Source organism: Ailuropoda melanoleuca, unplaced genomic scaffold (assembly GCF_002007445.2).
Source record: "Ailuropoda melanoleuca isolate Jingjing unplaced genomic scaffold, ASM200744v2 unplaced-scaffold7480, whole genome shotgun sequence".
Lineage (NCBI taxonomy): Eukaryota > Metazoa > Chordata > Mammalia > Carnivora > Ursidae > Ailuropoda > Ailuropoda melanoleuca.
In genome coordinates, this window is record NW_023250281.1 from 906,200 (window position 1) to 918,966 (window position 12,767).

A 12,767-nucleotide genomic window follows, 5' to 3' on the forward strand; every position below is an offset into this window, starting at 1 on the left:
TATTTATACCTGATTCAGTTTTGGTAGTTTCTATGTTTCTAGGAATTTGTCCATTTCTTCCAGATTGCCCAGTTTCTTGACACATAATTTCTCATAAAATCCTCATAATTGCTTGTATTTCTGTGTTGTTGGTTGTAGTCTCTGCTCTTTCATTCTTCATTTTGAGCCCTATCTCTTATTTTTTGATAAGTCTGCATGGGGTTTCTCTATCTTATTTATTCTTTCAAAGAAGCTGCTCTTGGTTTCTTTGATCTGTTCTACTGATTTTTTAAAAATTTCTATGTAATTGATTTCTGTTCCGAAAGTATTATTTCTCTTTACCTTCTGGATTTTGGCTTTCTTTGCTGTTCTTTTTCCAAATCCTTTCTGTTACATTGTGTATTTCAGGTGTTTCTTGCTTCTTGGCTTGTACTGCTTGATACTTCCCTCTTAGGACCACCTTTGCTGCAGCCCAAAGCTTTGGACTGTTATGTTTTCATTTTCGTTTTCTTCCAAGTATGCTTACTATTCTCTTTAATTTCCTGGTTGACCCATTCATTCTTTAATAGGATGCTCCTTGACATCCATGCATGTGGTCCATCCAGTGTTTTCCTTGTTGTCGACCTCAGGTTTTTACAAATTGTGGTCTGAAAAGATGCATGGTATGATGCAGATTTTTTGTACCAGTTGAGACCTGACATTTGACAGGGTATGTGATCTATTCTGGAGAATGTACCATGTGCACTCGAAAAGAATGTGTATTCTGTTGCTTAGGATGAAATGGTCTGAATGGATCTGTTAAGTCCCTCTGGTGCACTGTGTCATTCAAAGCCCCTGTTTCCTTGGTGATCTGCTTAGATGATCTGTCCCTTGCTGTGAGTGGGGTGTTAAAGTCCCCTACTACTCTTGTATTATTATCAAAGTCTTTCTTTAATTTTGTTATTAATTGGTTTATGTATTTAGCTGTTCCCAAGTTAGGGGTATCACTATTTATAATTGTTAGATTTTCTTGTTGCATAGAACTCTTTATTATAATATAGAGTCCTTCTTTATCTCGTATTACAATCTTCAATTTACAACCTAGTATGTCTGATATAAGGATGATTATTCCACTTTCTTTTGATGTCCACTAGCATGATAAATGGTTCTCCACACGTTATGTTCAATCTGGAGGTAGCTTTGGTTCTAAGATGAGTCTCTTGTAGACAGCATATTGATGGTTCTTTTTTTTATGCATTCTAATACCCTGTATCTTTTGATTGGAACATTTCATCCATTTACATTCAGAGTAATTATTGAAAGATAAGAAGTTAGTTCCATTCTATTACCTGTAAAGTCACAGTTTCTGTAGATTATCTCTTTTCCCTTTTAGTCCTTGTTACTTTTGGACTATCACCACTCAAATGATCCCCTTTAATATTTCTGCAGGCCTGATTTAGTGTTCAGTAATTCCTTTCAAAAGTGTTTGTCATGGAAGGTCTTTATAATCTCTCCTCTATTCTGATTGACAGCCTTGTTGGATACACTATTCTTGGCTCCATGTTCTTCTCATTTAGCAGCTTGAATATATCATACCAGTCCTTTCCGGCCTGCTAGGTCTCTGTGGATAGATAGGTCTGCAACCAGCCTCATGTGTCTACCCTTGGAGTTGAAGGACATGTTGTCCTGAGGTGCTTTCAGGATTTTCTCTTTATCTTTGAAATTGCAAGCTTCAGTATTATATGCTGAGGTGTTGACCTATTTTTATAGTTTTCGAGGGGGAGATTCTCTGTGCCTTCTGGACTTGAATGCCTGTCTCCTTCTCCAAATTAGTTAAGTTCTCAGCTATAATTTGTTCAAATAAACCTTTTGCCCCTTTCTCCTGGTCTTCATCTCCTGGGACCCCTCTTATACAGTTATCATTTCACTTTATGGAGTTGTAGTGTTCTTGAAGTCTCCCTTCATGATCTAATAGTTTTCTTTCTCCTTTTCAGCTTTCTTACATTTCATCATTTTATTCTATATCAATTCGTTCTTCTGCCTCATTCATCCACTTTGTATAGCCTCCACTGGAATTACATCTCAGTAATAGCATTTTTAATGTTGTCCTGAGTAGATTTTAGTTCTCTTGAGTAGATTTTAGTTCTCTTATGTCTACAGTAAGGGATTCTCTAGTGCCTTCTACGCTAGCTTCAAAGCCATCTAGTATTTTTATAATTACTGCTTTCAATTCTAGTTCAGACATCTTCCTTAAAAGCAGTGAGTACTACCTCCTGTTCTTTCTTTTGGGGTGAGTTTCTCCATCTCCTGATTTGGTCCAGAAAAAAGGAAATAAGAAAGACATAAAACAGCAATAACAACAACAGCAACAGAGAAAAACAACAAAGAACAAAAAATGAAAACCAAAACAAACAAACAAACAACAACAACAAAAAAAACAAAACAAAAACCTAGATCCTGAATGTGTTTTGGACTGTTTGTTAAAAGAAATTAGATGACAAAATAAGAAAAAATAATTAGATATTAAAAATTTCACTGAAAAGAAATACAAAAAAGAATTCAAAAATTTAAAAAAGACTGAAAAAATAATATCTAAAGAATAAACTTGGAAAGAATGCTGTATTCTCTGTTCCCTAAGAGCTGAAATTTGCAGCCTGTGGGATCAGTAAACTTAGTGTGGGTGAGTTGTTTGTGCTGAAATTCTGCCCTGAATTCTTCTGAACTTGTCCTCCTGGAACAGCATCTTCAGTGTGCAGGGAGGCAGAGTTTGGGGTAAGATGCTCCAACCTCCAGTAGGTGGCCATGTTTTGCTCCCTATAGTCTTTCAGCCCTGGTGGGCAGGATGAATTTTGCAGAGCACCCCTCTCTAGCCCTGCAGTGGAAAATTCATGCAGGAGTCTTCAGTGAGTCCTTTCAGAAAAGCGGTCAATCATTCTGTCTCCCTGGTTTCTGGGGAAACTGTGTTCAACCCTGTTTTCGTGTGAGATTTTTTTTTTTTTAATCTCAGGCACACAACTCAATTTCAAAACTCCAAATTTGACAGACTCGTTCAGTGCAGACCCACTCGTTCCTCCTGGGGAGGGCAGGGCATCTTGCCAAGATTCTGCCTTCTGCTGAGCCACTGCCAGGAGAGTGATTAAATGACCACCCAGCAGTTCCCAGTTTTTGGTAACACAGAGCAGAAAACAGACCCCTAGATCACTGGTTTGTCCAGCTTCCCTGCTCCTATGCTTGAGAACTCTGGGCATTGCCTTTTCTTCTTGTGACCCCAGGGATCGTCAGCCCAAGCTGTCACATCTGGGATTCTGTTGATTCACCACCTAAACACCTTTAAGCCGGGAAGATCCCCCATGTAGGAGACCTCTAGGAGTTCTGATTTTATGTTATGTTGCTTAAAATACTTTGCAGTGGTATCCTGAAACAGGCTCCCTTCCCTCCACCATATCCTCAGCTGTATCACACTGGACTCAAGTCTCCCCACCTCCTACCTTCTAATCAGTGATGCCTTATCTACTTCTAAACTTAGAGCACTTGATTTCTAAGATCTCTGATTGCTTTCTAGCTCTTCAGAATAATTTGATAACCTTCTAGTTATATTCAAGGGACAAGACAAACATAGGGTCCCCCTTCACCTCCACCGTCTTAACTCTGCACATAAATTTTAACCACTGGAATTCTGATTCTGATTGGGGGGAAAGACATTAGGCCTGATGAACTAGAACTCCATTTCCCCAAGGCAGAGATCCATTATACACGCCCTGAAGATGTTCACAGCTACCCCATAGGCCCAGGAATCTCTCCTGTCTTGAACCCAGGCCATGTCACCTCTATCCTGCCAGGCCACACTGACACTGAGGTGCCAGCCCCCTGAAGCCTGCCAGGAGCAAGCCTTGATGGCACCCCAATGTTTGCTCAGCATCCCTAGCATAACCAGGCACTTTTTGCTTGTGGCTTCGAGTACAACTTTCAGGAACAGACAGGCTGAATTTTTGCCTCAAACTGGTTTCTAACTCACTTTCCCTATTAGTTTCTCTTTATTTTAATTCAATTAGCCAACTAATAGTACCTAATTAGTTTTTGATATAATGTTCAATGACTCATTAGTTGCATATAACACCCAGTGCTCATCACATCACGTGCCTAATCTACTTGGTTTCTAGATGTTATCCACATGAAAACTCTGAATGTTGTAATTACACTTAGTCCGACCTTTGAAAACAAAAGGGTAGAGAGCCACCGGCATGGGTAAAGGGTGGCATTTGTGAAAGGTGTTTCCCTGCACTGAAATGTCAGTCATAACACTTTCTTTCCAGGTCATTTTTTGAAATAGTTTTAATTTAGAGTGTTCTGTTACTTTCAGGGCTACAACACAGTGATTCAATAATACTGCACAGTACTCAGTGCTCATCATGATAATTGTGCTCTTCATCCCTTTGTCTCTTTCTCTCATCCCCCACCCACCTGCCCTCTGAGAACCATCTGATTCTTGTCTAGTTCAGTCTGTTTCTTGGTTTCTCTCTTTCTTTTCCCCTATGTTCATTTGTTTTGTTTCTTACATTCCACACATGAGTGAAATCATAGGGTATTTGGCTTTCTCTGACTTATTTGGCTTAGCATGATACCCTCTAGCTCCATTCATATCATTGCAAATGGCAAGATTTCATTCTTATTGGTGGCTGAGTAATATTCCATTGTGTGTCTATACCACATCTTTTTTGTCTACTCTTCAGTCAGTGGACACATGACCTGCTTCTGTAATTTGGCTATTGCAGATAATGCTGCTATAAACATAGGCGTGCATGCAACCCTTTGAGTTCTGGGGTAAATACCTAGTACTACGATTCCTGGGTTGTACAGTAGTTCTATTATTACCTTTCTGAGGAACATCCATACTCTTTTCAAGAGTGCCTGCAACAGTTTGTAATTCCACCAGGAGTGTAAGAGGGTTGCTCTTTCTCTGCATCCTCTCCAGCATCTGCTGTTTCCTCTGTTGTTTGTTTTAGCCTTCTAACCAGTGTGAGGTGGTTTCTCATTGTGGTTTCAATTTCCATTTCCCTGATGCTGAGTGATGGTGAGCATCTTTCCACATGTCTGTTGGCCATTTGGATATCCAAAATATCCAGATTCCTTGGAAGGTGTCCATTCATATCACCTGCACAACTTTTGATGAGATTGATTTTTTTGGTTTTTGGATTTTGAGTTATATATAAGTTTTCTATATATTCTGGATACTAACAAATACACTACAATAAAGATGTAGAGTCAATTAAATAAATTCTCAAAATGATTTAAAAGCTATTTCCTTTTTTATTTTTGGGGATGACAGACATTTTTAGCAACTTTGGGAAAATTTGGAGAAATTTTTAATGCTCCTTCAGATGGATATATACATTGGTGAATTTGTTGCTTCACTTGTGAACTAACACTCAGTAAGAACTTTCACCAATGAAGGCATAGTTTTTGTTTTTGTTTTTGTTTTCCAATTCCCCCCCCCAAAAAAATGAACTCTATTTTTCTTCTTTTGTGCCATTAGCCAACTGTGGTCACATAAACAACATGGAAATAACACAAGACTGATGACATCAGTCTTCCCTACAAGGGGTTGATGAAACCTGGCATTTATTCTCTCTGTAACACCAGGTGCCTGGAGGGAGTGTTATATAATCCTGCTGAAGATGACTAGAACTGCCTGAGGGTAAATCAGCCCTGAATTGTGTGACCCTCCCCATGGGTCACCCAGGTGCCGTTCCTCAAGCAGAACAATAATGCTCCCCAATTATGGGCTTCACTAAGATATTCTCACCCCCTCTAACCTTTAGAAGCACAGTCACTCCCTTGTCAGCATAGGCATTCCTATTATGCTTCTCTTGCAGCATCTGAGGGCCCACTCAGCAGCACGTGCCATCCACTCCCAGACTCATTCTGAGCATTTCCCAAGATTGAAAGCACTGAGTTCCCAATGACAATGCCTGGCATGCAACAGGTGCTCAAAGCTGAGTGACGTGAAGACAGACATGAATAAACCAGTGCATCTTCTGTAATGAGATACAGACGAGCCTCCAGTTTGGATCTGTGACCTGGTTGTGAGCTTCCTGTGCACTGAACCAGCATGTCAGCATCTGGTTCCTTCTCCTATCCTTACATCCCACAGCCTAGGACATTCTCGGCCAAAGTAGACACTATTAAATTAATGCTTATGGAATGAGTGAGCATACAATTACCTTGCTGATTTCATAATTCCCAACTGTACAAGCATTCCAAGGACTGATTATCAGTCCAGAATAAACTTTGCCAGAGAGCCCAGGCTCCTGCTTCCTTGCTCAGACTCCCAGATCCTCCAGCAGGGGCTCTCAGGTCTCCTTCTTTTTCACAGTAAGAACCTCTTTACTTTCCAGCTGCCAATCCTCCTCCACAATCAGAGTGATCTTCCTGCCTGGGTTTTCATCACCCCATGCCCCTGCTCAGCAGCTGCCTGCTCCCACAGGAACTCAGCCCTGCCAATGTCTGCTGAAGATGCTCCTAACCACTTGTCAAGGACCGTGCCACGTATCAGAGGGTTATTGTCATTGTTATTGTCACAGTGCAAAACCAATCTGAATGAAGAGAGAACCAAGTACCTGCTTCTGCCCTTAACAAACATATATGCCTTAAAGACAGAAGCTAAGTTGTGAACATGGATAAAAGTGTTTTTTTTTATGAGGACTGTATTTATGGTGACTGTACTTAATGATGTTTGATTGTATATTGTACATTGTATTGTCTATTTGAATGCTTCTGTGACAGCTGATCTTAAATTTATTATCGAAAGCAAACATGTAACCATGGGGAGAGAGACTGAATAACAAACTCCAACCACCACTACCTGTTTACCACTTTGCTGTTTTTAAGTTAAAAGAGGGACTAGAAGACAGCAGCAGATGCCCCACTACACTTATCTCAGCTAAGGACTGAAACTGGAGGCTCGCCCAGCACTTTCTCCAACAGCTCCAACCAGATGACAGTGGCAAACATAGTGGACACCAAACAACCCTGAAGTCTGAGTCTTGGACATGGAAGTGGCCCGGTCCCCTGCACTGAGCAGGCTGACTGCATCTGGCTATGACACGCAGTAGTCTCAGCAGTAACAATGACCAGACCTTCCTTTTATTCAGTTTCCACCTGAGTTCCTAAATAGAGTACGGTTGTCTGCAAGTGGCTAAAGGCATGGATAAGGGAAAGCACATTCCATGAACTTTAAGGAATGACTAGGGGCTGTAAAAGGCAGAGGACTACCCCCACCAGAGTTTTCCCACCCCCATAAGATGCTTTTGTCAGTCAGGCAGGTAACTGTGGTGTTGGCCCAGGGGTACCCAGGTCCTCTGGCCTCCTGCCCTGCCCATCTCCCCAGAGGACAGGAAGTGAAGCTTCAGCTAGTGCATCCCTGGTGTAGTTCCTGGTGTGGAAGATGAGCTGGTTAACACCCCACAGATACTGGGGAGAACCTCCACCCCTTGAGCACTTCCTCTGTTTTACTCTAGTCTGGTCAGAACTGGGCAGCTGGACCAGAAAGGAAGTGGGGGCTGGGTAATGAAGTGCTCCTGGTGGTCTCTGCAGGAGCCCTGCCCTGGAACACAGGACAGTTGTCCCCATGGGTTAAAGTGGGCAGATGGGTGACACCTGCCCTAACAGGAAACAAAAGCCAAATATCCATGTCCACCGGGTGCCCTGAAGGTCATTCAGGATTCCAGGGAGTCCACCCTTGACCCGCACCCTGTGCCAGGGTTGACGGGGCTCCTCTCAGCCCAGGAAGCATTTTAAGTGATAGTCTACCTGTTTGGGGCTCATCTATCCTGAGGGGGCAACAAGCGGCAACTCTGGTACCAGGGAGTGAGGCAAACTTGTGGAAAAGAGAGGGGAAGTTTTTGCTGACACCATCCCCACTGTCCCCTGTCCCCAGTGGGGCCCATTAGGACGATGAGCATGTCCCTTGGTCAGCAGGATTTGCACACTGTGCTCCTCGTGCCCCAGAGCTCAGGGCCCTCCAGGGACTGCTGTGCTGCTTGCCATGGCAGGGATGATGGGCTTGCATTCAAGTGCATCTCTCTCCTAATTTGTTCCATGGGAAGGAATTCCAGGAGTCCTGGCTGCTTCCTGCCAGAGCCCTCCCCACTCCCACAGTGCTTCCCCAGCTGAGGAGTCCCCCCTCCAAGTGCTGCTCTCTGTGCATCCTCTCTGTCCTGTTTCCCCTTCTGGCTCTGCAACTTACCCTGTGATGCACTTTCCTGGTTCCTGACTTTGCCGCCTGCCCATCCTTGAGTTAGGACGTCAATATAAAGACAAGCAAAAAAATAAGATACATACATACATGCTAACTCTTTCCCAGCAGGGAGAACCAGTATCTACTGACCTGCTCCAGCTGCTGGACATTGAGTAGGAACCCGCTACTGAGCTCCTCCCCTCACAGAACTCCCAGTCTTCCTGGTTCATTCTCGACTTTCGCAAAGCTTTGTTCTAGGTTACAGACCCACTTATCAAGTCACTTAGTTTGGTTTCCAATCAAGAGTAGCTGGTAATTGAAGAAAATATTTTGTGAATTTTCAGTTGGATTTACTTTAATGGAGGTGTCTTGGGTATAAATACAAGTCTGCAAATAATAGCTGGAAGGTACAAAATATCGATTTGTTGCCTCTAGCAAGAAATTCAATAATTTAGATTAGCAAAAATAATTTCCAAAATTTGATCTTTTTGGTTTGCTGTTGACGAACATAAACCAAGAAATGAATGGGTTTTGTTTATCAAGTTAGACTCGGTATTTGGTCGAAGCATAATTTGGTGTTATTATCAGAGAGATAAATGGAAAACACTTTGATGAAGCAGTTTTTCAATTAGGAGCCATGATCGTAGAAGCGTATAAAACCAACACAAACACAATGTGCGTCAAATGCTATAATCAGTTAGGAACAGTGATGTGGGGCAAACAGAGAGGAAAGGGAAGTGTAAGGCATCTGCACAGAGGAGACATTTAAGCACATTGGAGGAAGTGGTGTACTTAGTTTCATCCCCTTTTCACATGTTGATGCTCAAAACTTTACAGTCTTGTGGTCTTTCTGTGGAAACAGCACACCTCAGGGGACCCCTTGGCATACCTGCTTCCCGAAGTTATGAAATTCGAGTGGGACCCAGTAGGTGGATGAGAACTCCCCTCCCTTTAGTTCCCTGAGCACAGACAGCATTTCTGGTGAAGGACGAGGGCTTCAGTCACTACCCTGTAACCCCAGTCCTGTGCAGTGGTGCTCATCATGAAAGGATCTCAGTCTCAGAGTCCAACCTTCATTGTGTTCCCAGCACAGAAAGAGTGAACGGCATTTCTGGTTTCACCAGTCCCCTTAAAAACAAATCACAGCTAATAAGATTCTAAATCAATGAATTGTGGATTGAAAGCTAAAGAGAGTGAATTTATATCACCATGTCTTACCCCCTTAAAAATAAAAAATTATTATCATAACATGGTTATTGAATAATATTTGTCTTACATTTGTGAAAACAGAAACACTGTTTTCCTGGGCTAGGTTTAATTAAGGGAAGTGTTGTACCAATAAAACAGGTGACCAGGCCAGGGAACCTCATCCTGGATTAAATGGAAATCTGTGTGTGCCCAGTGCTGATAACAACATATGATTATGCAAATAAGCTGGCATCTCTTAAATGATACTATAATCCAATAATGTTATAATGTCATAAAAATTTTTGTTTGCTTCAGTGTGTTAAGTATGGATTATAGGAACTTTTTATGTACCTATATAAAACAATAATTCCATAAACGTAGGATTCTTTTTTGAAAAAAAAAAGATACTCTTTACTTAATTATATAAGGGAATGTAAGCATCTTTACATTTTTAATTTTTTTTTTATTTTTAGAGGTGTGGGGGGAGAGACAGAGAAAGAGGGAGAGAGAATCTTAAATAGGTTCCACACCTTGCTCAGAGCCCAGCATTGGGACTCCATCACATATGACCAGAGCTGAAATCAAGTCAGGCACTTAACCCACTGACTCACCCAGGGGCCCGAACCATTGGTACACTTACAAAAAATGTTGGAAACACTGTTGTACTAAGTCGCTTTTATGAGAATAGCTGCAGATTACAGTGAAATGGCCACATTGGTGAGCATCATATTACATTTATGAATATATATGTTAATTTTTCCAGGGCAAATTAAGTTATATTGCTTTATTAATTGATCAATAAGAGGATTGGTCATTGATATAGTTTTTAAACTCCTGTTTCCAAGCATATACACTGAGAACCATTTGCAACAATTAAACGCAACGTGAATTCTTTACACGCTTCAGTGTCACAGAAGGGAGTTATTTTCACAGCATTCCATGCTTGCTACACACAGATTGTCCATTGAACCTAAAATTTTATCATTTGTCACCACTTAATTTTTTTTTTAGGATTTTATTTTTATTCCAGTTAGATAACATACATCACAATATTAGTTTCAGGTGTACAATGTAGTGAGACAACACTCCCATACAATACCTGGTGCTCATCACAGGTGCACTCCTTATACCCATCCTCCATTTAACCCATCCCCTACATCCTCCCTTCTGGTGACCATCAGCTTTTTCTCCAGAGTGAAGGGTCTGTTATTGGTTTGCCTCTCTTTTTTTTTCCCCTTTGCTCCTTTGTTTCTTGAATTCACTGAAATCATATGGCATTTATCTTTCTCTGACTGATTCACTTCACTTAGCATAATACTCTCTAGCTTCATTCATGCCATTGCAAATGGCAACAGCTCATTCTGTTTTTATGACTAAGTAATATTAATATATATGATATCTATATATCTATACAGATATATTAGATTTATATGTATAGATTTCTGTATATATCTATGTATAGATTTATATAATGGTGTATTTATACCATACCTTCTTGATCAATTCATGTATTGATGGACATCTGGGCTCTGTCCTTGTTTTGGCTAACATGGTCTTACTTACTGTATTGCTTAGGTACTTGTATTATTGAGAATATCTCTGCCCTTTAGACTTCTGTTTAGAGAAAATAAATTATTTGTAACAAAAAGGAAGTAAAAAAGAAAAATTACCACAAAATCAGAGTGATTGTGAGTATATAATTATTTCATCAAATCTCTATTGTTTTAATTTTCTAGATTAATATAATCAATATTCAATCCTGGAGTTACCTTGTTTTCAAGGAGTGTACAAGATGAAATTAGGCAGCAGGACTAGTGAGAACTTTGTTACGTTTCTACAGAGCAGAACCTCTGAACCATTCTTCTCATTGCCCCAGTCACCTCCTTGTTTCTCAGGCTGTAGATGATGGGGTTGAGCATTGGGGTCAGGATGGTGTAGAAGACAGCCAGGACCTTGTCCTCTGTGGGAGATCAGAAGGATCTTGGGTGTGAATAACGTAAGCAAAGGGTGCATAGTAGAAAGTCACCACAGTGAGGTGGGTGCTGCAGGTTGAATAGGCCTTCTTCCTCCTCTCTGTGGACTGCATGCGGCAGGTGGCAAGGAGAACCCGGCCATAGGAACATGCAATGCAAATGAAAGGAAACACAAGGAAGAGGGCGATGCTCACACACTGTGTATTCATAGACCCAGGTGTCCATGCAGGCCAGAGTCAACATGGCCGGAACATCACAGAAGAAATGTTTGATGGCTCTAGATCGACAATAAGGGATACCGAAGGCATATACAGTGTGGGCATGGAGTTGATTGAGCCCATGATCCAAGATCTTGTTATCATCAGCACACACGCTCCTTTGTTCATACGAATGGGATAATGGAGAGGAAAGCAAATAGCCACATAACGATCATAGGCCATAGTGACCAATATTAAGCCTTCTGCACTAGCTAAAGTGATGAAAAAGAAACTCTGAACTCCACACGCAATGAATGAAATAGACTTGTTTCCAGACAGATAATCAGAAGCCATCTTGGGGACAGTGGTGGAGATGAAGTTCAGGTCCATGAAGGAGAGCTAAGTAGAGTATACATGGGTGTGTGGAGATAGATGTTCAGGAAGATGAGGATGATCATGGACAGGTTACCAAGCAGAGCCATTAGGAAAGTAAAAACAATAAGAATGAAGAAAAACAGGCCAATTCTTGATGGTGGGAATAACCCCAATAAGAAGAAATCAGTAGATGTTTGGTTAATATTTTCCATTAGTTTTTCCTAAGGAGAGACACATATTAAGTACACAAAAATAAGCCCTTATTAATTCATTTTTTTTCCAGTGTGCTTTATTCAAGCTACATTTGCAGCTCTTAAAAAAGTTAACATGTATTTTGAAAAAACAATTTTAACCTCATAGAGAAAATCTTGATGACACAAACATGGCTCCAAAATATTTCATAGAAATGTGTAATTTGTAAGAATAATATATTTCTGTGACTTTATTAAGGTACATATTTTACTTTTTATGTAAATTTAGTTATCATCATACTAACTTATACTTTTTAAGTATGCATTATAAGTCAATGTAAATACATTAATTACAGAACCATTGTTGAATATATTTTATGACTCTTATGCAATGATTTTTTTCCTTTTATAATTAAGCCCTAATATTTCTGAAACTATAGTAGCCTACCAGTTCATGCTGTAGATATATTTTCTTTTTGTTTGATAATTTGTTTATTTTCCTTAGAAAGCTTGCCAAATCAAGCTATTTAGGTGCCAGATATTATTATCTGCTGCTGTTTCCCCAGAAACCTACAATGAGTAGTTATTGCCAAATATAACTTATATGAAGCAGATTTCTTTTTACTCCTCACTCAATATTCAAATGCCT

General features: G+C 40.5%; 1 long non-coding RNA gene and 1 pseudogene across 1 annotated transcript in view; one reads left to right on the forward strand and one right to left on the reverse strand.

Moving 5' to 3' along the window:
* Positions 1 to 8,515, forward strand: part of LOC117800694 — a 23,692-nt gene extending 15,177 nt beyond the window's left edge. The window contains exon 3 of the long non-coding RNA XR_004623149.1: positions 6,354 to 8,515. This is a non-coding gene — a long non-coding RNA (uncharacterized LOC117800694). The remainder of the gene's footprint in view (positions 1 to 6,353) is intronic.
* A 2,693-nt stretch (positions 8,516 to 11,208) lies between these two features.
* On the reverse strand, positions 11,209 to 12,139 carry LOC109491222 (annotated as a pseudogene).
* Positions 12,140 to 12,767: the final 628 nt, after the last annotated feature.